The sequence below is a fragment of the Nematolebias whitei genome, chromosome 22, assembly GCF_014905685.2.
Source record: "Nematolebias whitei isolate Nwh7 chromosome 22, NemWhi1, whole genome shotgun sequence".
Lineage (NCBI taxonomy): Eukaryota > Metazoa > Chordata > Actinopteri > Cyprinodontiformes > Rivulidae > Nematolebias > Nematolebias whitei.
In genome coordinates this window covers 19,219,788-19,247,643 of record NC_056519.1, presented here as the reverse complement: position 1 = coordinate 19,247,643, position 27,856 = coordinate 19,219,788, and the positions used below count along the sequence as shown (strand labels likewise).

At 39.3% G+C, this 27,856-nt stretch overlaps 1 protein-coding gene across 1 annotated transcript in view; it reads right to left on the bottom strand.

Annotated features, from left to right (window-relative positions):
* dgki (diacylglycerol kinase, iota) overlaps nt 1–27,856 on the bottom strand; it is an 89,528-nt gene that overhangs the window by 60,921 nt on the left and 751 nt on the right. The window lies entirely within an intron of this gene.

The following is a 27,856-nucleotide window of genomic DNA, read 5'->3' as shown; positions in this document are numbered from 1 at the left end:
CCCCCCCCCGAAAATGAATTCAGCTCATTTTACATTCTTCACATCTTTAGAGCTGTTTATAGTCTTTTACCACTTCTTTCACATTTTATTCTGGTTCAGCTTCTTTCAGCTTCCTTGTGCAAATTTAAACTTGTTTTCAGCTAATTTCAGCTGTTTTGGGACCCTTTTAAATTTTGCTAACTTTAGCATTTCTGTGCTTCCAATTTCATTCTGTTCATTTCAGCTTGTTATACTACTTTCAGTTTTATTTCTGCAAGTTTCATCTATTTCTGCTAATTCAGCTACTATTTAGCTGTTTTATGCTAATTTTAGCATTATTAGCTAATTGCACATTTTTTGCACTCATTCAAACTTTTTCCAGCCAAAGTCAGCTAAAATGTACTCTCCACTTCCTTCTGGTAATTTAAGTCTCTTTTTTTAAAGACATTTCAGCTGTTTGTTTTTTTATTTGTGCTAATTTCAGCTTTTTTTCAAATCATTTCCACTTTTTGTGCTCATTTCTGTTTCTTTTATCCTAACTGAGCAAACGTGTTCTTTCTGCTTTCTTCTGCTAATTTAAGCTTGTGCTACCTTTTCCGCTACCTTTTTAGCATTTTTTTAGCTATTATCTGTTTTCAAATAGTTTTTCATGGTAATTTCTGCTACTTTCAGACTAATTAACTTCTTTCTGCTAATTTCATCTTGTTATGCTCCTTTCAGCTTAATTATACCAGTTTCAACTATTTCTGCTATTTCAGCTAATGCAAATTTTAGTCTTATCAGCTAATTCCACATTTTTGGAGCTCATTTCAACTCTTTCTGCTAGTTTAAGCTTCGTTCTGCCTTTGAGCTACTTTTCAGCTATTTTTTGTTGCTATTTTCAGCTTTATTTTGCTACTTGCCTATTTTTTTGCTAACTTCTGAACAAATTTTAGCAAATATGTGTTCTTTCTGCTTTCCTCTGCTAACTTAGGCTTGTTCTTCCATTTCAGCTACATTTCAACTGTTTTTCATCAAGTTCTTCTGCAATAAGCAGTCACACTGCATTTTTGCAGAAAATGCAATTCCTCTGGTTACAGTTGCATTTACATGCAAAACAATCAAGAGAAACGTTAATTTAAAGTTAACTCTGCAGAAGCATTCGTTTGATTCTGACGGAGCATTTTGTTTCTCTCTCTCTGCTAAAGAGAATATCATTAATTACAGTCTACTTTCTCTTCTCTGTTCATCCCCGTCAGTGTGTGGGTGTATGAGAGCAGCTGCAGTTGGGTACACCATCAACTCTTATTAGATCACTGCCTTCACACAGGCAAAGTTACCATGCAGGCACTTCTGGACGACACACTGTTCCTGCAATGTGGCGGCCGGTAATAAACGGGCAGAAATATGCAGAGAAAAGGAGGTGTTCTGCGTGGCAGAATTGTTTTAAGAATTCATGCAAAGAAGACCATTTTACAGCAGAGCCGATGGTGAAACAGCAACAGGAAGTAAAATGGAGAATAGAAAGAATAGAAAGAATGAGACAAACGAGCGACATAAAGAGATCACTTTTGGCTTTGGGACATTTTATAGTTAAAACAGAGCAGTCTGTAAAAGGCATGGGAGCTTTAAGCAAGAATTTCACTGCCCAGACAAGAACACACAAATAGACTACAAAGAAAAACAGAACAATGTAGTCTAGGACAGTGTTAAAAATAGGAATAACATTTTAAAGCCTGTAGTTTTTGTCCAACAACTGTACTGCGAACTCACAAATCAACAAGCAAGTTGAAAAAAATCCAGACCAACAAAGAAATCATCAACCAAGACAACACAATCAAACAACAAGCGCACGTAAAAAACTTACAACTAATGAAAAATTAAACAAATGTGTCGCAAAAAAGGACAAGGGACATGTTCCTAAGTTAAAGGAGCTGAAAGGGTGTGCTAGTTGTATCAGTTTAATTTATTATCTTTGTCAGTCTGTTGAAAACGTGAAATATCCCTTCAGTTTTAGCTCATGCTCACACACCACTGGCTCGACTTGAGACGACATCAAGCCGAGAGAAAACACATTTAAATATATTTGAGTTATATTTATTTAACACAAGTCGCACAATAAAACTGGAGTCGTGACAAGCAGTGAAATATAAACGTAAGTAACTTTTATTTTTTTTACGCGTTTGTCTGTGTGTGTGTATCCGTTCGTACAGGAAGCCTGACTCGTTCCCTCTGACCTTCCTCTCTCTTTATAAGCATTGTTTCTTACTCCCACTAACTTAATAATAAAGGATGTCACCTTTACGTCTGCTCAGCATGTGTGACCTTACTCTCAACACTACTCTACAAAAAGGATTTATAGCAGTTTTTAAATTGTTTATTTCCTCTTTAATACCTGCACTATCAACTCCTGTCAATCAGAATACAACTAGATTTAAATTTCATGAAGAAGCTACTGCAGTTTTTCAGCTGTTCTACTTTTATTGATTTATTTAACATTTTTTTCTAATTCTTTATCATGCCCTTATACTTTTCAGCAGAACTTTTGTTGTTGGAAACACGATTAGATGAAAACTGGCCTTATTGGGTTGGAGGCAGGGGCGTCAAAAGCATTTGTAGTGTGGGGGGGGACACACTGGTGGGGGGGTCTGGGTGTCCATCGGCAGAAAATTTTGAATAAAGTAGGTGCCATTTCCTGCATTTTGGTGTATTTTAAGGGGTTTTTAAACATCTACATTTACCTACATATTCAATAACTGTTTTAGAGACATATTCCTCGTTCAACAAATCCATATAGGCATCACCCCATTTTTAAACTAACTCTATGGTTAAGATAATTAAATTAATGTGACACAATTTATCACAAACCATGACTTTAGGGGTGCACTTCACTTTTATTTATTTATTTTTTTTATTTAGTTTTATTTGTAACACAACATGTCATTGTGCTAAGCAATGGTGACACAGAACTGCATGTTTAAAAATAAGAATATTAACTTTACCCTAGGTGACATTTTGATCACCACCAACAGTGAATTTAGGGTAGAGTTGCATTCAGGCCAAAACAAATCAAACCAGCCCCGAGCCCATAGGCATTGTGTCCGAGCCCGATCCGACCTGACTAATTAACTCTAATTAGAGGCCCGAACCCAAAGCAAACCCGACATGTTATTTTAATTAAGCTTTTACTGCTTTTTAAGCAAATCAGTTTGACATGATAGTTTAATTAAAAACATATTTCAAAGAAAGGAAGATAAGACTTCTTGTTTATTAACAAGTCACCAAAATGGATATCTTACATTAACATACAAAACGACTAGCCTTGAAAATCAACTCTAAAGATAGGCTGTTATACAGATGAACAAAAATATTTTTAGAGCAAAATTATTTGGAAAAGTATAGAACAAGGCTATTTTAATGTAGACCTAAAAGAAAGTTGTGCAAAATTAACCTGGGTTACTTTGTTGCTGATGATGGAGCGAGTTAACGTACACCCAAGCAAAGCAGGGTGGGCGGGGCCACATGTGCAATTAGTTGCGCAATGCGCCAGTACTACTCCCTCTTTCCACAGTCTGATTAACTGCTGCACTCTTTCCTCATCCTCAACATATAAACTTACTGCCTCCTCTACAAGTAGATTAACACAATTTTATATTGTGCATTCTCAGTTTTCTTTGTGCTGTATGATTCGTAGAACCGCACCACAGAAGCCCGAACCCGACCCGCCCATCAAGCACATCATTTTGGGCCGAAACGTCCCAAATTTCAGGTCGGGCTCGGGCCATAAATCACAACTCTAATTTAGGGGGGCTTTTTACTGTTTTCTGATTTAGTGGTAGGCCTACTCATAACAGGAAATGACCTGGCATCATGCAGCCTTCATAACACAAAATTACACTGTGCCACGCAATAGGGACACCAAAAAAAAAAAAAAAAAAACACACACATTTTTGTCAGTTTTGTTGACTTGCATGTAATTATTAAAACAAAATAATGTACACGTTATTTCTTGGTGCCGCCACAATTTCTACCACTTTTATTTCCCTTTCCTCCACAGTCCACTTGGAATAACAATCTCTTCCCATTGCTTTCCTTTACACTATTCCTTCCCCATCACTGATTTTACCAATTTAACTTCCCAGAAAATTTGTGTTTTTCATTCATTCATTCAACCTTTATTTATACAGGTTAATCCCATTGAGCCTCAGGGACTCATTTACAAGAGATTAACAAAGACTGATGACAACAGACAACAATAGACAATCATAAAGGATGCATACAAATGGAGAATAACAAGTGAAAATAAAATGGTATTAAAAAAATGAAACAAAAAACAGCTAGGTTGTAAGGCGATGTAGAAAACTAAAAACAAAAACATGTCATGCGTTGGTTTTTCCCACAAACTTAGCAGATGTTTGAAGCCACTTAGAGAGGTCAAGGTGGAGAGCTTCAGATCTTACTTGGTACTTGTGTTACTTGGGTTCTTTCTCCCTAACATGATGTTTCTCCTTCGAGGTATTCTCTACCATCAGCTGCACTTTTCAAGTCTTAGGGCAAAGACGAGACAAAACAAGTTCTTCCTGCTCAGATTAGACAAAACTTCCAAAAATGTGTCGCCTTCTGTCATTTACAGACACAAAAAACAAGCAAATCTCCCTCATGTCCATCTGATCAAGTCTATCTTGGTGTAAGTGACAGACAGCTATATTGTTCAAACGTCGCTGTTTCATGGAAGAGTGAAGCCATGTTTCAAGCCTTCTTGAACCACTAAAACTTCTTTCAGCCTCAGCTGAAGAGCACGACACAACATGAGGTAACCTGACCAACACCTCTACTTGAATGAATAGAGCACGCTCCACTTCTCTCACGCCTCCAAGAACATCTATAGATTAAAGTTTTACACACACACACAAATAGTTTTTGAGAAAGACTAATTTGCTAGGCTGGGATTTGATCTGGCGACCTTCTCACTGAGCACCAACTGAGCCACCAATCCATTTTATGAAAAAAACGTACAGTTTCCAAAACATTTGAGGCAGAATATGAACAAATTTCACTGGATCAGTCAAAAGTTGCGCTTGTCCTTTTGTGAACTCCTGTAATGGCTTAATTACATCCTCTGGGTGAGTGACTAAAGAGGAGGAGGAGGAGAGAAGAGGAAGGCAGGAGAGAGTGACTGAGGACTAAAGAGCGAAAAGAGATGATACAAAAGGATGTGAAGAAAGAGATGGGGGGAACCATATTCTGTAAAAGAGAAAGAGAAGGAGAGGAGTATCTGGAGGCGGACTTGGCTCAGTCTATAGAGGCCTTGGCTTCCCTCCTCCTCATCATCATTTCTCCTTTTACACTCTTTCCTTCGTCCTCCTCTTTCTCCACATCCTCATCCTGATCTTCATTCTTTAACACTTTGTGCAGCACTGTTTATTATTTTTTATCTTTATTTCTTATTTGCAGCTTTGATTCAAATTTAGATGGAATTAGGATTTATTCGTTTAAATAAAAGCAAAAACCGCTTAAGTGTCCAACAAAGCAAATAAAAGAACAGAAAGTGACATTTGTTGCTATCTCAGCTTTTATTTTATTATTTCTTTGCTTTTTAATATTTACATTAATATTTTAGATTCGAGTCCTGCAGCTCCACTATAGCAGCAACTCAGATTTTTGCTCAACAGTCAACAGTGTATCTTTCCCAAACCTCCCACTCAGAAAACCCACTCTGTTGCTATAAGCAGACAGAAGAGAGTGAGAACGCTGCTGATTGTCTGAACTGTCAGCTAACAGTCATAGAGACTGAGTGTCAACTCAGCATCCTGCTAGCAAACACACACGCACGGAAACAAAAAGTGACCTCCCACTTACTGGTTTAAAAATATGGAAGACAAAGCAAATCTTTGTTTTGGATTTCCCAATCAGTGGTGACAAAGAAAATAAACGCTAGAAGATGATCAATGCCTCCACAGAAACTCCTAATATGAGTCTTTGTAAAAGACAGGTGGTTCAAATGACACGAAGCCTGAGCTGCGAAGGTCTGAAACTGATCTGGTTCATCTTCTGACTTTAACTCCAGAGCACATTTAGCTGGATGAAACGAGCATCTTCCAGAGAGGCGAGTTTATTAATGTCAGCACCATGGAAGACAGCAGAGACAGAAATAACACACCAATAACAACGTTATTCAGTAACAAATACATTTAAAACATCGTAAACTTATCCAGCTGTTTTAAGCCTTCCAGTGGACTCTGACTGCAGACTGCTGCATGACGGCATGATTGCACACGTGAAACAATTCATTCATTGCAGAGTTTGACGTATGCAAAAAGACAACACAGACAGATGCAAATTGATCCTACCAGATGCAAACCAAGGCAAAGGCATGTCAAATTTAAATATTTCTAGTGTTCAGCACTGATTCATGGACAGAGGGGATAGAGCTTCGAACAATCAGGAATGATTGTTTCTGTGTTTGTGTCACAACAAAACTGTTGTATAAGATGCTTTACTAAACTTTTCCTGAAGTCGCATTTCCTCACAACTATTGAACAAACTTTTAAAATGTTGAAGCTCATTTACATGATCTCCTTTGAAAAGAACAAACTAATGTGATAATATAATGCAAGGGTTCCTAACCCTGGTCCTTGAGGAACACCATCCTGCATGTTTTAGTTCTTTTCCTGCTCCAACACACCTGATTCAGTGATTTAATTACTTCCTCACGTTCTGCAGAAGCCTGTTAATCACCCTTTAATTAAAATCAGGTGTGTCTGAGCAGAGAAACGGTTAAAATACGCAGGATGGTGTTCCTCAAGGACCACGGTTGGGAACCCTTGAATTAAAGTTAGGTGAAATGAGTACAGTGTATAGTTTTGTGACATTAAATTAAAGCAATTAAATATAAAAAATATAAATGCTTATACTGGAATTGAAAGAAGTTAGCTTTGAGAAATAAAACTTTATCTAAAAAAATTAACATATTTTATTAAATTAAATGTACTGGATAAAGAGCTGCTGGTATAATAAAACACTAAAAACATCCAAACTAAAAACACTACTAAAAATATGTATTCTGACATTGTTCTTATATTTTAAGAGCTTGTTTTAAGCTAAACAGAGCACAACAAGGCAGAACAATATGAACTTGAAGGGATAAAAATGTTTGCCTTAAACCTACTTACGTTTAAGCAACTGTAATTATTCAAGAATTTTTACCATGTCATAACTAAATCAGACGTCTGTGTCGTTGTTATAATCCCATTGAAGTCTTGATTTAATTTCAAGAAAAGATAAAACACTTCGTAAAAATTGTAATGCATGCTATACAGTGAGCCAACAAGAATTATGTATAAGGGGCCATAACACCAATAAGAACAAAATGCCGACAATATGCACAGCCTCTCATGATAATGCTTAACACCAAGTTTCATCAAAATTATAAACATTCAATTTTTTTTCTGTATCTGTTTCAATACAGATGGAGAAGCTTAAAAAAAAACTTCTTGATCTGCAAGCAAAACTTCTTCAACAACAAAATAGAAGTCTTTAGAATAGAAGTTCTTAAACATTTTTAGGATTTACCATGTCCTGGAAGACTGAGGATCTATACCAGCGTAAAAATAAATACATAGAATAATAGGAGTACCATCATTTGGTAAGTTTTCAGCATCTGGAAACATCACTTAGTGTTCATCATTACAATAACTCAGCTAGCAGCAGGTTAATTTGCATGGCTCCTTTTTCAGAAAGGAAACTCATCATCACACAAGACATTAAAAGCATTCAGCTGAGCTGTTTTTACTCAGCTGAAAAAAACCACTAAAGCAAAGATTATTCAAGCAAACTGAAATAACTACATGCTAAAATTTACCAAGGCCTTCTGCTGACATAACTCCTTACACGTGGTGATATTTTAGGTGTGAGTCAGCCTCACAATGTGCTGATCAGGCCTTGGTTTTGTAACACACACACAGTCATGGACACAGGTTTGTGTAGTGATGATGTACAGCTTACAGTCAATTAAAACAAGTCACGAACCAGAAGCAGATCACAGCAGTGATATACCCTCTCCTTCCTTCTCACATCCTCCTCTGACACCTACATAATTACAGAGTCTGCCAGTGCGCTTGTGTGCATGTGAAAGCGAGCATGTAATGTGGGGGTGGCACTAGATTCACGCTGTGCATCTGTATCTGACCTTTACGGCTCAGAATAGGCACACAAAGACGACGCCGAAGAATATGAGGGGAGGAGACGAAGAAAGAAAAAGATAACAGAAGAGAAGACAGAGGCGGGCCAAACCGATTAAAAAGAGGCAAGAAGGGGAAAGAGGTGAAGATTTACCACAAAAGTAGAAAAGGACAAGAGAAACAGAGTTACAACGAAGGAAGCCCCCCCAGTAAAGTGAGACGTCTGTAAATGATTCTGTAGTCCCTCGCTACTTTGCGGTTTGACTTTCACGGACTCGCTATATCGCAGTTTGTCCAAGCACATTGACATTTTTATTTTATAAAAAATTGTACAGGACACAAAATTGTCAACTTTAATATTACTCACATGATTTGGACAGTCTAGGAATGCGCGATATATACGGTACACGGTAGAAACAATAGACATTCAGCCTATGATAGAGATCTGAATTCTACCAGCTAACCGCAGTAACGCTGTGTCTGATGTAACATCAGAGTTGTCAGATTTAATCGTTACTTTTGTTTTGTTGAAAACTGTGCGTAAGTTATGTTAAAGTCCTTTCTTGCAAAGTAGCGAAGCTACAAGCTAACTACGGCCGGCTTGCCGTACTGGTATTCGGATGCATGCGCAAAACGCTGTGTTCCATCAAAAGTTTTGTTTGTTTTTTCGTCAACAGTTCATTGGTCAGCTTTAGAGTGTCCATTTGAGGGAGGAAAAAAGGGTTAAACCTGCTCATTGATCTGTGAAAAGAACACTGTGTTGTGTGATTTTATTACGAGACCCTCTGGTCAAAGCCACAGAGGAAACTGGTCTCCATTTTGTGTCAGCTCTCCTTAAAGCGGAAGGAGACTAGAGGGTTGGAGGGTGAAGTGTTTCAGTGTAAAATGCTGCTCTGTTGCTGTTCATTTATTAAGTGAGAAGACTAGAAACTGTTGAGTTAACAACATATTCTTTTGTTTAAAACATATTGATAAAACTACATTTTATATCTTTTGCACTGTTTTGCACTATAAGAAAGAAGCCTAATACTTGATTTGTTAATTATTTAAAAACTCTCTGGACCTAGTAGTGGAATTTTCTTAATTGAGATTATTTTGTGGTATAGCATTTTTCAAAATAAATTATGGCAAAAGGACACCCTATGCTTTTTATCATTCCTATTGCAAGTTTTATACCAAAAACATATTGTGATATATATCATTACCGCCACCCTTCACAATACATATTGTGATATGAATTTTATGCCATATCACACATCCCTACTGGATACTGTACAGTAAATAGTTAACAAACAAATTTAAATACTTCGGACAGCGCTGCCATTTTGTAGTTTTTTCCTCAATAAGCCTACACTGTATTCCCACTCATAAGGACTACATTTCCCAAAAGTCAACAGGGTCCCACCCAGAAGCTCCATCTCCTTCTGCTGAAATACTAGAGGGAAAGTTTTGATTTGATCAAAAAAAGTTTGGCGCTTATTACAGTGACTTTGGCGCCCAGCGGATGCAGAGAGCTGCACAGAACCCACAGAACTGGAGCAGAACCAGACTTCCAGACCCATCTGTGAATTTTTAGAGCTGGGAGCCGGCCCACAAGGACACGTCGACTAAGGTCCGGCGCTCCATCCGGAGCCCATTGGGACTTTTGTCATCCAGACTTGGACTCATCTGGTCCCGCACCGGCCAACCTAAGGTCTGCCAACCCCAAAATGTGCTTCGGCTGCACTGAATCGGACCAGAACCAGACCCCCATACTCAGCGGTGAATCCGAGAAATCCTAGCTAGCCAACAAGGACTTACTTCCAAATGGAGATGCGCCACAGTAGGTCTGGCGCTCCATCCGGAGTCCACCGGGACTTTTTTCATCTCTCAGGTTGGACTTGAACCAAGCCAGTCCCATTCTGCAGAGCCTGGTAAATAAAATTTAGTAGCTACATATATGTATGTTGTTAAAATTAGTAGGTTTAAGAGTTTAGAACATTGATTGTGGGCTTCGTATCTGCAGGGCAGGTCTACAGAAACGGAACCGAGTTGGACCGGACCAAAAGCCGCTCCTGTTTTGTAGAACCTGGTAAGTAAAGTTTAGTAGCTACATATACAGTACAGTACGTATATAACACCCGCAATAAACGAGGGACTACTGTACTGATGATTCTCTAACCTAAGCGATTAAAAACACACACAAAGAAACCAAGAGTGAGATAACGATGCGGTCTCACTAATTATAGCGTGTCTCTGCAGCTGAGGTTTGCTTTGTCACGAGTGTGTGTGTGTTGGAGTGCGAGCGCATCGTTTTAAAAAGGCGACAAAAGCGTTTCACAGGAAGAGAAAAGGAGTCTGGTTAATAGAAATGCATTAATATTCCAGCACTGTCACATTAATACAACGTGTGCGTTTGTGCTCATTTGTGAGAAAGAGCTTTGAGTGGAGACTCATCTTTTGGAGTGCTGAGAGATGATCAGAGCTGGGTAATCCTACCTGCACACACACACACACACACACACACACATACTAGAGGCTTTTAATCCATACTGCACACACTTGTTTGCAGACACTGGACAGAATATTGTGCGTCTAAATAAAAAAAAAAAAACTTTAAAAAGGCAGTTGAGAATGACAAAACCTTGTTTCAAACACGTGAAACCTAAAGCAAAAGGAAATTTTTTTAAAAAGAAGAAGCTTTCGGCATCACGGAGAGCAGGAAAACACTTGGTGACTATCAGCCCTGCTGGGATGAAGCAGCTGGCTGTGAGCTTCGCTAAATTAGTCAGCACAATCATTTGGCAAACGGAGCCGCCGACTGCTCTCATCCATCAGAACCCCTGAAATACCTTTAAAAGATGATTACAGCAGACGATAAATCTAAGGGAACAAAAGGGGTGCTTTTTTCCCCCCAGTCTGTAAACTGCAGAACCCATCTGGCAGAAAATCTCAGAGTAAAAGCGTTTCAAGGATCAGAGGTCATAATAGTGAAACTGGACGAGACAGCCTTTAAAAAAATAATATGAGCATGTGAAGGCTGAAAGGGTGGAGGGCCTTTTCTCTCTCGCTACCTGGAAATACGTGCTTTAGTTGTAGTCGTTCTGGCACTGCAAATATATTTTCCTACATAAGTCTATTCAACGTGTTCAGTTAAAATACACCAAATGATAAGCTCACAACCAGACACAAAATCCAGCAGCAGTTTACAATCCAGACTATGAAGAAAGCTGAGACGTGTAAAATGTTAGTTTTTTTTTTTTTTTTTTTTTTAAAGAGTAAGTTTTGAAGGTAAATGTTCTCTTGTTTTGGTCTAACGTGAGATTCTAGCTCCTCTAGTTCAGTCTTTTTGCTGGATTGGACTCCTCTGTTACAAAGTCACGTTCTAACGGAGGCTGATTGCGGTTTAGTACCGTCTTGCTGAAATATGCAAGGCCTTCCCTGAAAAACACTACATGAGAGAATAAGCTGTGCTAAAACCTGCATAGATTTTTTTTCTACCTTGATGGAGGCTTTCCACATGTGTAAATTGCTAACGCTAGGAGCACCATTGCACCCCCATACCATGTGAGAGGCAGGTTTTTGAACTGTGTACTGATAACAGGCTGGATTGTATCCTTACTCTTTAGAAGAGAGGATGTGACATCTATTGATTTGATTTTTCTGACCAGAGAACATTTCACCACTTTGGACCAAAATGGACTGAGGCAAAGAGGACAGCAGAGGTTCTGGATGGTGATCATATATGTCTTCTTCTTTGCATGGTACGTTTACATAGCACTCAAGGACACATTGAACTGTGTTTACAGACAATGAATTCTGAGCTCATGCAGTCTCCAGAACAGAACCAGACCTGTTTTTAATGTCGTGGCCCCTGAGGGCTGGAAGATCACAAACATCCAGTACTGACTTTCCGCCTCGTGGCTTGAGCGCAACGATTTCTACAGATTCTTGAAATCTTTAAATGATATAATGAACTATACATGATGGGGTATTTAAATTATTCCAAATCATTTGTCTGAAAATCTTCCACTACTTTAGACAGTTTTCACAACTAGTGAAACTTTGTCCATCTTTACTTGTGACAGATTTAGCCTCTCTAAAACATTCACTTTTCACACCCAGTCCTTGTACTGACCTGTTGCCAATTAACCTAATTACCGTATTTTCCACCGTACATGTCGCACCGCCATATAAGTTGCATCTATTATGCGTCACCGCTGACAAACCGGAAATGTGGGCCGGTGTTGCACCAAAAATCAATTGGCTGCCAAATGGCGGCTGCGGGAGCGTGCATGGGAGGACTTTAACAAAAATTTAACAAGATTAACGCTTAAAAACAATTATTTGTTTGTTCGAAATTGTAGTAAAGGTGTGTGTCAGTCTAACTTTTCCTTAAGAAATACACTTTGACGGTCAAATCAGCTGCATTTCAAAAGCCGATTCGCGGAAGTGGGAGAGCGCAGAGGGACGACTCGCTGTGGAGGAAGGACGAACGCTGCGCATTTTTTTGAAACTTAACAAGATTATCACCTAAAACAATTATTTGTTTGTTCAACATTATAGCAAAGGTGTTTCGCAGCTTAACTTTTACTTAATAAATGCACTTCAGTGGTCAAATCAGCTGCATTTCAGTGAACTGCAGCTGATTTGACGGTTGAACCAAGCATGATCCCAGAGCTGATGAAGGTGGCAGGCTATGGCAAGAAGATTGTGTCATTAATAGCCACTTTTACCTATTACATGACACAACGACATGTCATACTGCTCAAGCACCATCTAGTCAGAATGAATGAAAACGGTCATCTCAGCCAAAAATTGGTTTATAAATATGGGAAAAAAACTAATAAGTTGCCTCAGTGTATAAGTTGCAGGGCATGCAAATTATACAAAAAACTGCAACTTATAGACCAAAAAATACGGTAGCTGTGAAATGTTCCTCCAGCTGTTTCTTATTCATAGCACGGTCATTTTGTTGGTTCTCAAAATCTCTAAACAGACATTGACAGAAAATTCATACAATTGTCAGATGTTTATTATGATCCCTTGTGAAAAAAATTTGGGTTTATGAGACTTGCAAATCACTGCTTTCTGTTTTTACTAAAACTCCCAACTTTTTTTTTTGATTTTAGGGTTGTGCATCATGCAAAACATCTGTTATTTTTAAAAGTACTAGACTTTAGTATCCTGCAGCGCTAAACTGCATGCTAGTTGTTATGAGGCTAGCCAAAAGAACAATAGTGAGAGCAGAGAATGAGAAGAGTAGTGATGGAGTTGGTGTCACCTCAGCAGTCAGCTCCACAGGTTCATTATCGAGACAGATGAGCTTGTTGGGAGAGAGATAGGCGCGACTTTCAGAGCGGAAATGCATACCAAGAAAACATGGCCAGGCTTTCTTTTCCCCTCCGTTCTTTTTATTAACTGTAAAGTTGTGAAATGTTCAAATAGCTGAGCTTTGTTAACTTTCATGATTGTGAGCTCTCTTTCCTTCTCCAGCTTTATTTTTGTGTGATTATTACAGTGTTGAAAATGTTTTTAAAAAAAAACAGACTAAAGCAAACGAGCAAAGTCTGAAAACGTGAACCACAAGTTTAACGAAATATGAAGCAATATTAACTGAAACCCTGCAAATGCTTTGCTTTGTGTATTCCTCTTTCCTCCCTCCAAACAGTTCGGTCTACAAAAGGAAATGAAAAGGCATGAATGCTGCAGTTTAATCCACATGAAGTCATCCAGCAGGGCCTTCATTAAGACACTAATCAGGCCCATGAACCAGAATGTCAGCCTGCAGACGAGCTCGGTTTATCAAACTTTTACTGATAAAGACGACTTCAAAGTTGTGCAGGCTTGGCCGACAATCAGTGAACAAAATCGCACACAGCTAGTGGGTCAGTCCAGTCACTGAGGCGCTCAATTAGCCGTGCAATCAATGGCAGCGCCAGCTGTCCGTCCACACACATTTACACATGGTTGGTGAATAAATGAGTCCAGTTCTGCTCTGTCGGTTTAAATGGTCAACATAAATAATTAATCCAAAACAAACGTTTTATTTACATTCAAATTTAGTGAAAAACCAATTTATCAGCATTTGTGTCCGTTTCAACAGAAATAAAACTCAATTACCAGAGGGTGAACTGCATGTTACAGTATTTCTGAAATAGAAACACAGGCATTGTACTATGTGATCAAATTTACAGCCAATTCTGGGTCTGTGGTTCCTTTCTTTTACGTCTGAGGGTGGTAAACAGACGCCCACAGTGAAGAAAGTGTCAGGGAACAATGACCAGGAGATCTGTTTTGTCTCGTTTCATTTTAATTTAGATCCGACTTTAGAGTATAAAATCACAACTGTAGCTGAAGTCTGATGAAGTCAGACCCGTTGTTCATTTACTTTACTATTTTTAGCCTGATTCAGTTTGATCAGATCACATTCTGCAGCTAAAACCGTCTAGTTTTTATTTTTATTTTATGTTTTCATCTTGAAAGGCAGCAATCCTGAAATTGTTTTGACTGTTCTTCGTTAAAAACGTAGGAAACTCATGTCACAATACAACAAGCGTCTGTTCGGTAAAGGAAGTAATTGACAATTCAAAACGAGATTTTTTTTTCTAAACAGGTTCCTTGTTGTTCTCTGACAGCAGAAAGAGTCAGTTCTCTTTTTGTTTTTTTATGTTTTGGCTTTTGTTTGCTTTTTTTAACCCCATTTCTAAGCAGAAAAAGCCTCTTACGTCCAGCCAAGACGACTAATAAGGAGCGGCTCCTCTTAGCCAATCCCTCTTAATGCCTCAGCACACCGTATTATGGGTGAAATGCCCCCAACGCAAACAGAATCGCTCCTCAAACGCTCCTGAAAAGGCCAGGAGAGGAGAGGGAAACACGTCAGAAAGTGCTCAGTTCCAAAAAAAGACATCATCTGTCTTTTTTCTCCTTAGCAGAAAATGAAAGATAAGCATAACAGAACACAAACACACCATCAGCCAACTGGAACAGGGTTGTTCAGAGAGTGGAGGGGGGTTGGACTAATGCCCCTGTCTGGATATAGTAAATGTGATCAGAAAAAAAAAAAAAAACAAGAGAGGAGTGGTGTGAGTCATTGTAGCAGAGTAACACTTCACACCATCATGATTAAGATGCTTACACACACTAACACATGCACGTTATCCAAGACTGCAAGCAACCATCCTGAGCACACACTCAATTTAACGTTGTGTTCACACTTAAACAATTGGTTGTGCTTATATAAGTGAATATTATGGGATAAGAAACAAAAATCTGATAACTTGAGTTTTGAGAAACAGCTGGGTCGTTGTTCTGAAAATTCCAAAAACAAAAACAGAAAACCAAGAGTATCGCCTGCTAAATACTGTTTTTCACTTCCTGAATTATGATTTGAGTGGAGACGCAGCGATTCGTTTACATGGACGTCCAGTTGAGGGACGAAGAGGATTTATTCAGTACAACTTGTCTCAAACAAAATGCCAATAGTCTTCATCATAAACTGACTTCTGTATAATGTAATCATTGAAGAATGATCCATCTGACCCAAACGCTTTGAAGCCGTTGCCATGGTAATCATCACCTAAAGCACGGTTGTCCAAAGTGCGGCCCGAGGGCCATTTATGGCCCTGGGAGTGATTTTGCACAACCCACAACTGCAGTTTAAGAATGGCATCATTTTGGCCGACAGGCTTAAAAAGTCATTGCAGACTCTGCAAATTCATTGGTAATTCTTTTTTATATAACGTTTAGGTTTAACAGCAAAACGGATGAAAAACAATCTTTTCAAAATGAACAATATTAAACAAAATACAAACCTTTGGCTATGATCGTTTTATATTCACTTCATAGTACAAAGCACCACGAACCTTTACTGGTTTCTACCAGAAAGGAGACTTTTGGATAATGAGTCATAAAACTTGGCTAAATATTGTAGTTGATAAAATAATCAAGAGGGAAATTAGACATTTTTAGTGAACATAACGAGGGATCGTCTGCGTACGAGTTGATCAACTTTATCAAACCTTCTATGAATCTGTTGTAGCGACTGACAGATGGACAGTTTTTCTGAACTTCGATCAGCCTTTTGGGCCGTCCATGGTCCAGAAGGTTAACCGACGCCCTTTTAAAAAAGACACTTAATCATATTACGCTTTTGTTGCTGAGAACAGACTAAAATGAACTTTGCAAACACATGAAAACAACAAACATAGCCCCAACAAATCAAATCCTTTTAAAAAAATATATATATAAGCGTAGTGTTTATGAGACTTTTAATGTTTGGGATCTACAACAATTTAAAACTTTCTCCAAAATACTGTTCTAGTTGAGAGTTAAATTTACATTTTTGTGGCCCACATATGAAAATGTTTGGACACCCCTGACCTAAACCAAAGTGCTCTCTGTATTTGTTCTCATTATTAATATTATTATTATTATTATTATTATTTGTCTTATTTGTCTCGGAATCTAGTAGTTTTTTTGGTTTTGTTACCTTTTTCCTTTTAGCCATCCTATTTGTTAAAAAAAAAAAAAAAAAAAAAACTGTAGTATGAGTTTTTATAACTGCTTATTGTTGTTGCTGTTGTCCATTGTTGTCATCTTTCTTTGTTGAAATCAGGTCTCTCTTGTAAATGAGTCCTCGAGGCTCAATGGGATTTACCTGTATAAATAAAGGTTGATTGATAATAAATGCCAAACTTCCAAACGGTGAATAAAGAAAAGGAATCTCGCAAAATGAATTATAATCGTTTTTTTCTCTAACAGTTATTCATACGTGGTGTTCCCAGATCTCACTTTAACGTTCTCACACTGGAACAGAGCTGAAGCATCACGACTGTGACCAAGTAGATGAATAACAGAGTAAAAACATCTGCATCAGGTTTATGGTCAGGAAGACCCTCAAACAGTTCAGCGACTGATACCAGAAATAAAATGGGATTTTCTTTACAAAATAAAAAAAATAAAACAGGAACAACTGAGGTCATGTTCCCCAACAGCTGTGCAGTGAAAATGTATGTTTACATATAACTATTCGTGACCTAAGTGATTGTGTTGGAGAGCCGCCTGTAACACATTGTTCTGAAAGGAAAAGAACATTTTACGTGTAATCAAGCAGAAACTGTGAAACCAGGGGAAACACGGTCCGCTTCAGTTTCACAACTTGTCATGTTATTGTAGTTCCGTCCATCATCTCTTACGCTACTTTTGTGACTCTTTCTGTGACATTTCCGACAGAGCAGATTACCTGCCATGGAAAAAAAACAATACGAGTGTAAAATGGTGGGTTTCCCAAAAAACTGCAGCTACTTATTACAAAAAAATAATAATTTAACCGTTTCTCCTCTTTGTAACACCACAAATAAAACGTGAATATGCTGTTGAACCATGTTGAGGATGAGAGGAGATGAGAAACTGTGTCAGTACGCCTCGTTTTCCCATCAACAATTGGCGCTGTGATCATCTGTTTAAACATTCATGAGTGTCTTTAAGCCGTCCAAGCTGCGAGGCGAGCGTTTCACTGAGCATAACACAGTCTGCGACCTCAAACCAGCCTGTACTCCGGCTCTGAACGACATTAAAGAGCAGGTACAGGTGTGTTCAGGTGAGCGCTCTCATTCTTTATCGAATTCATCTGACATCTGTTTTAGCCATGAGGGACAATAGAGAAGGAGGTCAGAGCTGTGTGTATAAATGATGAGGTCCTGCTGCTGAGTCCATCTATCAACCGTTTGAAATAAACCAATAAAGCAACCTAAATATGCAAATCTTAAAAGCCACTTTTATCATTTACAAATGATGATTTAGGACGATTCAATCTGTTGCGGTGTCACATAAACACTTAATATAGTCATTGCGCACAAAAGTTGGACAACTACAAAGTAGAATGCACAAATATCCTGTTTTGACATAACAAAGTGTCTCGTGTTTGTCTCTGCAACTATAGAGTCCAGAGTAGAGAGACAGGCTGCCTGGAAAACAAACAGACACTGGTCATCCCTAAAACCACGGCAGTGTGAGGCTGAAAATGGAAACACTCAGATGGGAAAACAAAAACTCTTGACTTTGTTACTGTCCCGACAAAAAGTATAACAAATGTGATTTGAAATTTTCTCTAACAATTTCCCTATTTATTTTAAAAACTGACTTGTGGCTCAGTTGGTAGAGCAGTTGCCTCTCAGCGAGAAGGTCGCTAGATCAAATCCTGGACGGGGGGGGGGGGGGGGGGGCTTTCTGGGTGGAGTTTGCATGTTCTCTCTGTGAATGTGTGGGTTTCCTCCGAGTACTCCGGAAACCAAAAACATACGTTAGGCTGATTGGTAACTCTAAATTGGCTCTAGATGTGAGTGAGAGAGTGAATGGTTGTTTGTCTCGTTTATCTCTATGTGTCCCCGTGATGGACTGGAAACCTGTCCAGGGTGTCCCTCACCTCTCGCACAGTGACTGCTGTATGGACACTGGTGACCCACGTGACCCGAAAAAGGAAGAAGAGGTTAAAAATAATGGATGGACTTACAACAAACCAAACTTTGTCTTGTTCCACAAATAGACTTGTTTAAGGTTTAAAGTGCCATTAAGTCTTGGAGTCAAACCAACATGTTCCCTTCAAACTATTCCTCTGGTTTGAATATCTAAAAACAAGTTGAGACATCCATCCATTATCTTCCGCTTGTTCCAAAGTTTGGTCATGGGAGCAGCAACTTGAGCAGGGAGACCCAGACATCTCTTTCCACAGCCACCTCTTCCAGCTCTTCTGGGGGTACCCCAAGGTGTTCCCAGGTCAACCGAGCATCTTTCCAGCGTGTTCTGGGTCTTCCCCGGGGTCTCCTCCCAGTCGGACATGCCCGAAGCACCTCCCTAGTGAAGCGCCCAGAGGGCATCCTTACCAGATGCCCGAACCACCTCAACTGGCTCCTCTCGATGTAGAGGAGCAACAGTTGTTCTACTCTGAGTCTCTCCTGGATAAATGAACTTCTCACCCTATCTCTAAAGGAGAGTCCAGCTACTCTGCAGAGGAAACTCATTTCAACCGCCTGTATCCATGATCTCATTCTTTCAGTCACTACCCAGAGCTCGTGACCATGGGTGAGGGTAGGAAGTTGAGACAGGGTATATTTATTTTTTCACCCCCTTTTGTACAGGACCGGTCGCTCTGAGCCATCATTCAGTGATGTATGATGACATCATGGGTTGGTTGAACGTTTTGTCTGGTAGTTGATAATGCAATCGGCCATCATAAGCCATCTACCAGAGGAATAATAATAATAATAATAATAATAATAATGAAGTGCTATGTGTTGTCATCATTGTATGTTCCCATACAATGGCAAAATTGGTTCTCTGCATTTAACCCATCGCACCTGGGATACAGCCAGGTGGAGCAGTGGGCAGCTATGTAAGCGCCCGGGGATGAAACCCGTCTCTCTTTTTAATGTAACACTGTTTTGAATTAAACGTTTGCAACAAGCTACAAGAAGTGAAATAACAGCAAACTGAAGGCTCACTATAAAGAGGCTAATAACCCAGCTCACATCAGCTGGTCAGGATATCAGCAATACTTTACAAAGAGCAGAACAGCAGAAGTAGATTTAATAATGTGACTTTAGAGTTAAAGACACATAGGGACAAAAAAGACCAACAACCGTTCACACTCTCACTTAAACCTAAGGGCAATTTAGAGTTACCAATCAACATGCATGTTTTTGGTCTATGGAAGGAAACCGGAGTGCCCGGAAAAAACCCACGCACGCACGGAGAGAACATGCAAAGTCCACCAAGAAAGGTACTGCTTCCTTCTCACTTAGGTCAAATCTTGAACCACTGCACCACCATGCTGCCCCTATGTCCATATTACCATCTCTATATTTCTTTTTTTTTTGTCACTACTTTAAAAACAGTGTAGATTCACTGGTGTTAAATTTCAACATAAATCTAAATGATCTAATGATGTTTATAAATCTTTTATATCTTACCTATCTCGGTTTTGAACTAGCAGACGTGTTGCATGCTGTGCAATACTGTGTGTACTTTTTTTTTTTTTTTTGCCCTTTCAGATTTAATTTCCCAAAGGAAATGCACAGCTCTGTGGTGCACTGCTGTTACACAATTACTGTAAGCAGAAAGACACATTACACGTTTCTACATCTGAAATCTCTCTTTTCCTTCAGGCAGCTGAGATGTCTATAATGTTCAAAACAAAACAGGCTGAGATTATGAAGTTAAAAAATTCATGAATGCCTTTCATAGCTGCGCGATAAGACTGGGATCGGTTTTGCCACAAGCTACACCACAAATCAAACACCACTTTTCTTATGTACGAGTCGGGCTGCTGTGCGGTTTGATTTAAATTTAGGAGTAAAGTTCTGCATCAGAAATCACCGGCTGAGCCTCTGATTGTTCTAAATATAAAACCCTTTGTCCTCACGCAGTTTTGTCCAAGTTACGAGTCTGGTTTTATTTTTAGAGCAGGTTAACTTTTAATGCTCTGCAGGGTAATAAAGTAATTGCCTTATAATGTGTCACCATCACCTCTTTCCACCTCTCTCGAGTTTCTTGAGTAATGATTCTCCTTTGACTTTGTATCAAACAGGCTTTTTTACTCCTCTCCCCATCGTTTTTTTTTTAATTTATTTTTTATTTAACATCTCTATTCTCCTCTCAGTGCGCTGCCCTAATTGAAAGCTGAATAGAGTTTTAGATTCTGGTAGCATCAGATGATGAAAGGCCTTTGATCACTGTTTACCCCTGCAGGTTGTGCACAGCAGCAACAGCACCAGATACATTCAAATCTCTTTCTGCTCTCTCCTCTGCTCTTGTTGTTTCATGTCTTTGTCGTCTCTCTCCCTGTCCCCACGCTGCACCCTGACGCACGGCCTTTTGGAAGACGCGGCACACCGCAACACGCAGGACCGTGGACTCACATTAATTATGATCTCTTGTGTGCGAGGTGGGCTGTAAACAGGGGACGGATAACGTTACAAAATCCCTGACGTGTGGCAGTTTGTTTCTGCAACGTTTCCCAGGAAGTTAGATCTGACCCCGTAAGACGCCGGGTGAGGAAACAAAGCCTCCGATTCTTTGTGGTTTCCCTTTTGGGTAAACAATTGTATTGCTATGTTTGCCAGCATGTGCAGAGTGTAGGGGTTCGTTCACAGGACTAGACCTGTCTCTCTAATCACAAGTTTGGAAAAAGAACAGTTCATTTTTTTTAACTCCCTAATTAAACCTGAATTAATTATCTGTGTTATAATGAAAAGGCTCGGTCATTTTCTGCAGCTAAACACTCTGGTTTGATTTGAAGCTAATTTGCAGTGTAATGGTGATTATACATGTCAGTATTTATACTAATATTGCTCTTTTCTAACACTATAAACTCAGCAAAATGTTAAGAACTAGCAGCGATGACAACCTGTTCTAAAGTGGCTGTCTTCTGTGTTAAAAAAAAAAAATAATAAGACAACCTCCAGATCTGACTTACAGTAACAATGCAACATCTGTCTAGGTCAAAGTCTCAGCCCAACTAAACATGGTCGCCACAGCTAATCAACTTTAGCTAATGTAAAAAATTGCTCCAACTCAGTCAGCTTTACAGATATGGAGCCAAAATTAGAGATGAGAGTCATCCCCAACACATAATTTGATGCTAACAGATCACACAAGGTCTTTCTTTAAACAGATCCTTAAAAATTTGATTTTATGCACTTTTAAAAATTAATGTCAACAGACGTCACCGTGTTATTCACAATGCAGTGCATTCTGGGTAAATGACAAACACGTTGCTCCAGTTACTTTTGCACAATGGCTGATGATGAGCTATTTTAATTTGAACTAGAGGGCACTGACAGAGAAGAGAAGCCAAGAGATGGAATGGATGAAGAGGAGAGAGTCGGACAGAGGAGCTGGTGTGCTTGTTATGAGAGAGCTTGTGCTGCAAAGAGCTCCGCTTTCTATCACAAGCTGTTCACGACAAGCACCAGGATCGAAACACGTTCTCATATTTATTAGAATGGTCCGTTACATATATATAATAAAGATTTAAAGACACTTATTGTCGCTTTACACATCCAGCCATTATCTGCTGCTTGTCCTTTTTTGGGTTGCAGAGTATTGGAGCCTTTGTAAAGTGAATCTTTGTTCCAGCTGGAGTAGTACACAATGCTTGGTACACCATCTCACATTTATCAAAAGGAGAGCGGTCCGGTGTTGCCCCATGGCTGGAGGATGGCAGAGGTTTGTGGGGGGCGTGTCTCAGTTTTAGCCTTTTAGCATTCATGTTAGCTCCAGAGTTAATATAGGAAATGGGTGTCCCAATACTAACGTTTTTACAGACCGAGTACAAGTACTTCAGTTTGGGTACTTGGCAATACTGAGTGCCAATACAGAGTAGCTAATGAGTTAGTACTTAAACATTACCCAGTGACTTTAGAAACACATTTCTTTTACTAACACAGCAAACATTCTTCTATCCAAACATCACCCGTGTTTATCTTAAAATACCTCTAAACTAAAGAGATTTGTTATTTTTTTGTACTCAGGTAATAAGCAAAGTAGAAGAGGAAATGACGTCACCAAGAATAAAAGTGGCATCGGTATGAATCGTCAAGGTTTTATGTGTACAAGTAAAAGTATTTGAGGATGGTATAAGTATTGGACCACCACTAAACATTGCACGTTGATCATGTTTTATCGTTTCGACCCATATATTGTGCGTAACGACATAACTAATACAAAATATCACTTTATTGTCATACATTATACTAGAGACGCACGATATTATTGGTATGGTATCGGTCAATATATGCCATTGTCATTGTGTTAGAGTAGATGTCATGAATAAATTTGACATTAAACATAATCCAAGTTGAAGTGTTACATCATTTTCAGACCCCTTTTTGGCATCTGCATTTGGTAGCAGGCCATATTGACAAAGACCATGCAGAATCATATAGTAGAAGAGAAAGCTATGTAGTCTCTGTAAGTAGGTCTAGGGAAAAAATATCGGTATAGGTTATCGGCCAAATAAGTATTAACATATCAGCATATTGGATATCGGCCAAAAATCCAATATCGTGCATCCCTAATTACGACATTTTAGCCTCGACTCCTTGTGCTTTAGTCTCGACTGAAACCTTTGTGCATCATCGCCACAGAATAAGGCTTGTAAAATAATGATGTCTTTTAAAGTCATTAGTCACGTTCGCTTGTCACAAACAGTAACTTTTAGTAGAATAGGGAAGATCAACATGTGCATGTAGTCAGAGATGAAATGTAACACTTTGGTCTGGTGTCCACTCAGACATATGAGTTCATTAACGACGCTAAACAGCCAAATCAAAGTGATCTCTTTACTGACTCGATGCAGGTTCAACGTGTATAATCTTTTGACGAGGTCTGACAAAATAAAAAAAAATCAAGCAACAGATGTGTCTTGCAAAAGTAACTCAAGTCAACGTGGTAATCCCCAATTTATGTGTGTTAATCGTAATAAAATGAAGAGATCAGTTCAAACCGAGTTCTACTTCCTCTATATGTGCAACTACAAAACAACACGACTCAAACAGCAGAACCTGACTTGATGCAGCTCAACCTTTACATCAGTTTAAGGACTGTTTTAATTAGTTATGTAGAAAACAACCACTGCTTCACTGCATTTAGCTACACTGCTATTTTGCACTCTTGTATTTATATTTTATACTTACATTTTTTAACTTTTGCACACTCCTGTGTAGGAGTTTTACATCGAATGTGCCTATTTTGTATTGTATAGATGTTCCTTCTTTTATATTGACTGATGCAACAATTCAAACATCCCCACGGAGAGGGTAAAAAACATATTCCTATTCTATGACATCAGTAACATATCATCATATCTCATGACTAATCTCACCTTAAACGCAGCTCTTAGCTTCAGTGAATGTTTCGTATATTAATTTCAACACAGCCATTCGTCAGCTGTGACTCATATTCCAGTAAGGGTGAAAATATTGTCTGAAAATGAGATTTCTGGACACGAAAACGGAACAAACAGGAGAATTTCTTTGTCTTGAGTTTTGTTTTGCAGCTGTGAACACAACAGGAGGCACGTCCTGTGGGATCTAAAGACGTTTCTCGCGTTTTAGGAGCTTCGATAACCAAAAGTGACAACTGACTGTCACAGGAGCGTCAAGCTGACCGGGTAATTGAAGGAATGCCTTACAAACACGCTGACGTGCTAAAAGACGCACGCTCTTCTGTCTGAGGAAGGTCTTCCATGCAGTCAGCAGGGCTGAGACGTCCAAGAATAGATAAAAGAAAGGACGCACACGGGGCATTCTGGGAACACACACACAGACAAAGTGTGACAAATTTCTGGCAGGTACGTTCCACATGCCTCATGCTGCCATAAGCGCACAATAACACAACCTCACGCACACGCACAGCCTTTGATGCTCCAGCACCGTCCTTTTTTTTTTTTTGAGCTCTTTCGTATGGCCACATATGGTAATTCACTTCAAAGCACCTCCTCGCAAACCGTTTCTCCTGAACAGTTTCCTCCACACGGCTGATCCTCCAAAGAGGGAACGTTAACAGATTCAAAATGAAAATGAAAAAAAAAAAAACAAGAAAGAAACACGATCAAACGTCAAAACATCTCAACTTATAGCATCTTACAGCGGCAACAAGACGAAGATTTGTGTTCTAATGAATTTAAAACATTAAAGCACGGTAAAGGATTGGTATATTGAATATCCGTTAACGGGAAAAACTTTCTAACCATCTGACTTGTTATTTTCACGTCCTTCTTTCGGTGAAATACCACTGTGGTGGAAGTAACAAACTGTCTCTGCTGTGACACGAGCCAAACGTTCTGTCCAAATGCAATTAATCCGACAGGGGATCCACTGAAGCACTGACCGAACACTGAGTGAAATGACTGGAAGTAGAGCGCAGGACAAAAAATAAATAAAAAAATCACATCATACATAAAAAAACTCTTTTTCCACCAATTTCCTTTCACATTACCTTAAATGTCATATGAAATTAAACATATATATTGATTGTTATAAATTTAAACTTACAAGAATACAAGCATAACTAAATAATATCACTTAAAAATCTTTTTTACCTGTTCTAAAGTGAGTTTCTTGCGGTTTTAAGTGTAAAGGAGCCTTGTTAACAACTATGATCAAATACGTTCATTAGTGCAGTGGTTCTCAAACTGGGGTCCCCGGACCCCCGGGGGTCCGTGAGCCGGTGCTTGGGGATCCGCAAAAAAAAAAAAATAATTTACAAGCACGTGGATGTTTAACAGCCAGTTAAAATACACCAAAATGCAGGGAATCACATCTACTTTATTCAAAATTTTCTGGGGGAGGACCCCCAGACCAACCCCCCACCCCCACCCACCCACCCTGCTGACCTGCCCACCATTTGCATTCTGGCATCAATCAGTTTACAAGTTAAGCACTTGGTATGACTACAGCTATGATTCGGTTCAGTTTTATGTAAAGACAACGAAGTTCATGCTCAATCATCCAGGTACCAAATCCAATAATTCTCAGTCAGGTCATCTGGACAGTTTCTTTTTTATAGAGATGTTTCGCCCTCTATCCGGAGGGCTTCTCTATAAAAAAAAGAAACTATCCAGATGACCAAGAATTATTGGATTTGGTACCTGGATGATTGAGCATGAACTTTGCTGCCTTGAACCACTGTGGCTGTGGCTGCCTGCCTGGGAGGAGTCGACGGGGGACAGGACGACCCCCAGAAACCATCCTAGCGCCAGCAAACTGGCTGGTCCACTTACTGCTTGGTGGGGAAACAGTTTACTGGAACTCCTCAGGCTGATGAAGCCCTCCGGATAGAAGGCGAAACATCTCTATAAAAAAAGAAACTGTCCAGATGACCAGAATGAGAATTATTGGATTTTATGTAAAGAGTTTTCTGTAATAATTTGGAGAAGTGGCAACACATTTATTATGTTCATTACATGAATAGGTAAAGTTTTAAAGTGGTTTTTGATGCTGTTAGTTTTCTCAAAACTGTCATTTTTGGAAGTTGAAATTAAAAATGTTGTTAATGAAGTGTGTCTTGTATGAAAAATACCCCATGTTTCAAAGTATACAAATTGGTATTAACACTATTACAGAACAGATCTTAAATATTAAATATTTCCATTGCATTAAAGAGACACATGCTGGATGGGCGGGCCGGGTCAGTGTTGGGCATTTGATTACATCAGCGGGTGCGCGCGGCTGACGATCCAATTATAGGGCAACATGGCTTGCCATACAACCACCAGCCACATGCAGCCATTTCACCGCAAGCTGACCGGCCTTGAAAGAGGTAAAATAGTTTAATTAAGCTTCACATGGGACTACCGGTACTGCCAGGAAGCGATCCATCGCCCAAATGGACTTTCAGCTGCTGCACTCAGCGGACGCGCACGGCCGACGACCCAAACAGGTGAGATCCTAAAGCAGACATGTCAGAGCAGGGTCCATGTCCGAATAATGCAGAATGCAGGCAGAAGCAGGGATTTAATGTGCTTTGACAGCCATGAAAAGACAAACACCCCCCTCAGCTCCGATCTTCTGACCCTTTTTTATTCAGCCACGCACATCCGCCGACCATTAATAAGCAGTCAAAGTTTAATTAAAAATGTTGGGGGGGGGGGGGGGGTTTCGGACCTGTAATTACGATTAATTTGTCAGGTCGGGTGGGGTTCGGAAATGATGGCTACAGTCTGGGGCCGGGTCAGATTTTTTTGGGCCCAAATGCAACTCTACCCTGAACCCAAAAAGTTTGAGGACCCCTTCATTAGTGGACCCAAGAGGTGCCAACATGAATTTGATTATCAGAGCAAAACAAAGTGTTTTTAAACCCCGTCTTCAGTCTGAGATAAGTTAATACGGAGAAGACGGGACACAGCATCCATCGGTTACTTCTCAGAACATGTGGGAGGAAGTAAAAACAGCTAATTATTATTTTTAGAGAAGTGGTTCCACTGAGCATAAAACAGATCAAACAAATGAAGTGGCAACTGTGACAACAATGAATGCACACGTTTTTGACAAAAAAAGACAATTATTTTCCACGAACTGAATAGAAACTTCCTGATAAACTACTAGCTACTACCATCTGTATTAGTTGATATTTATTAATAATAATAAGTATTTTATAGTTCAGAACTGCTCTAAGCATGCAAAATGTTGCATCTACGTACATCAGAGATCGGAAAACTTCCAGTTTTTTTTTTTTTTTTTTTGCTAACGCAACAGTTCCTCCAGTAAACAACACCTAACATTATAAAACCACTTTGTTCCTTTTTTTTTTAAAAAACAAATCGAGGATTCCTCCAGGGGACAGAAAAAAGCGACTCTTAATGACAAAAATAAAAGTGAAAGAGCCGTGCACCTCTGCTGGGTATAAAAAGCCTTCGTCTCACAGTAAATCAAGCTCAAGTGGCGCTTTAAAAACACCCTGGATGCTCCTGGAGAAATGGGAAAACACTCAAGAGAACAATTCATCATCTGTCAAAAGAATTACAGTGGGATTGCGGTGCATCATCACTTTAAATATGATTTGCTCCTCAAATGGGCCCAATTTATTCAGCAGGAATAATAATGATGAAGCACATGTCATGTTTGTGGATGGATGGATGGATGGATGGATGGATGGATGGATGGATGGATGGATGGATGGATGGATGGATGGATGGATGGATGGATGGATGGATGGAAGGATGGATGGATGGATGGATG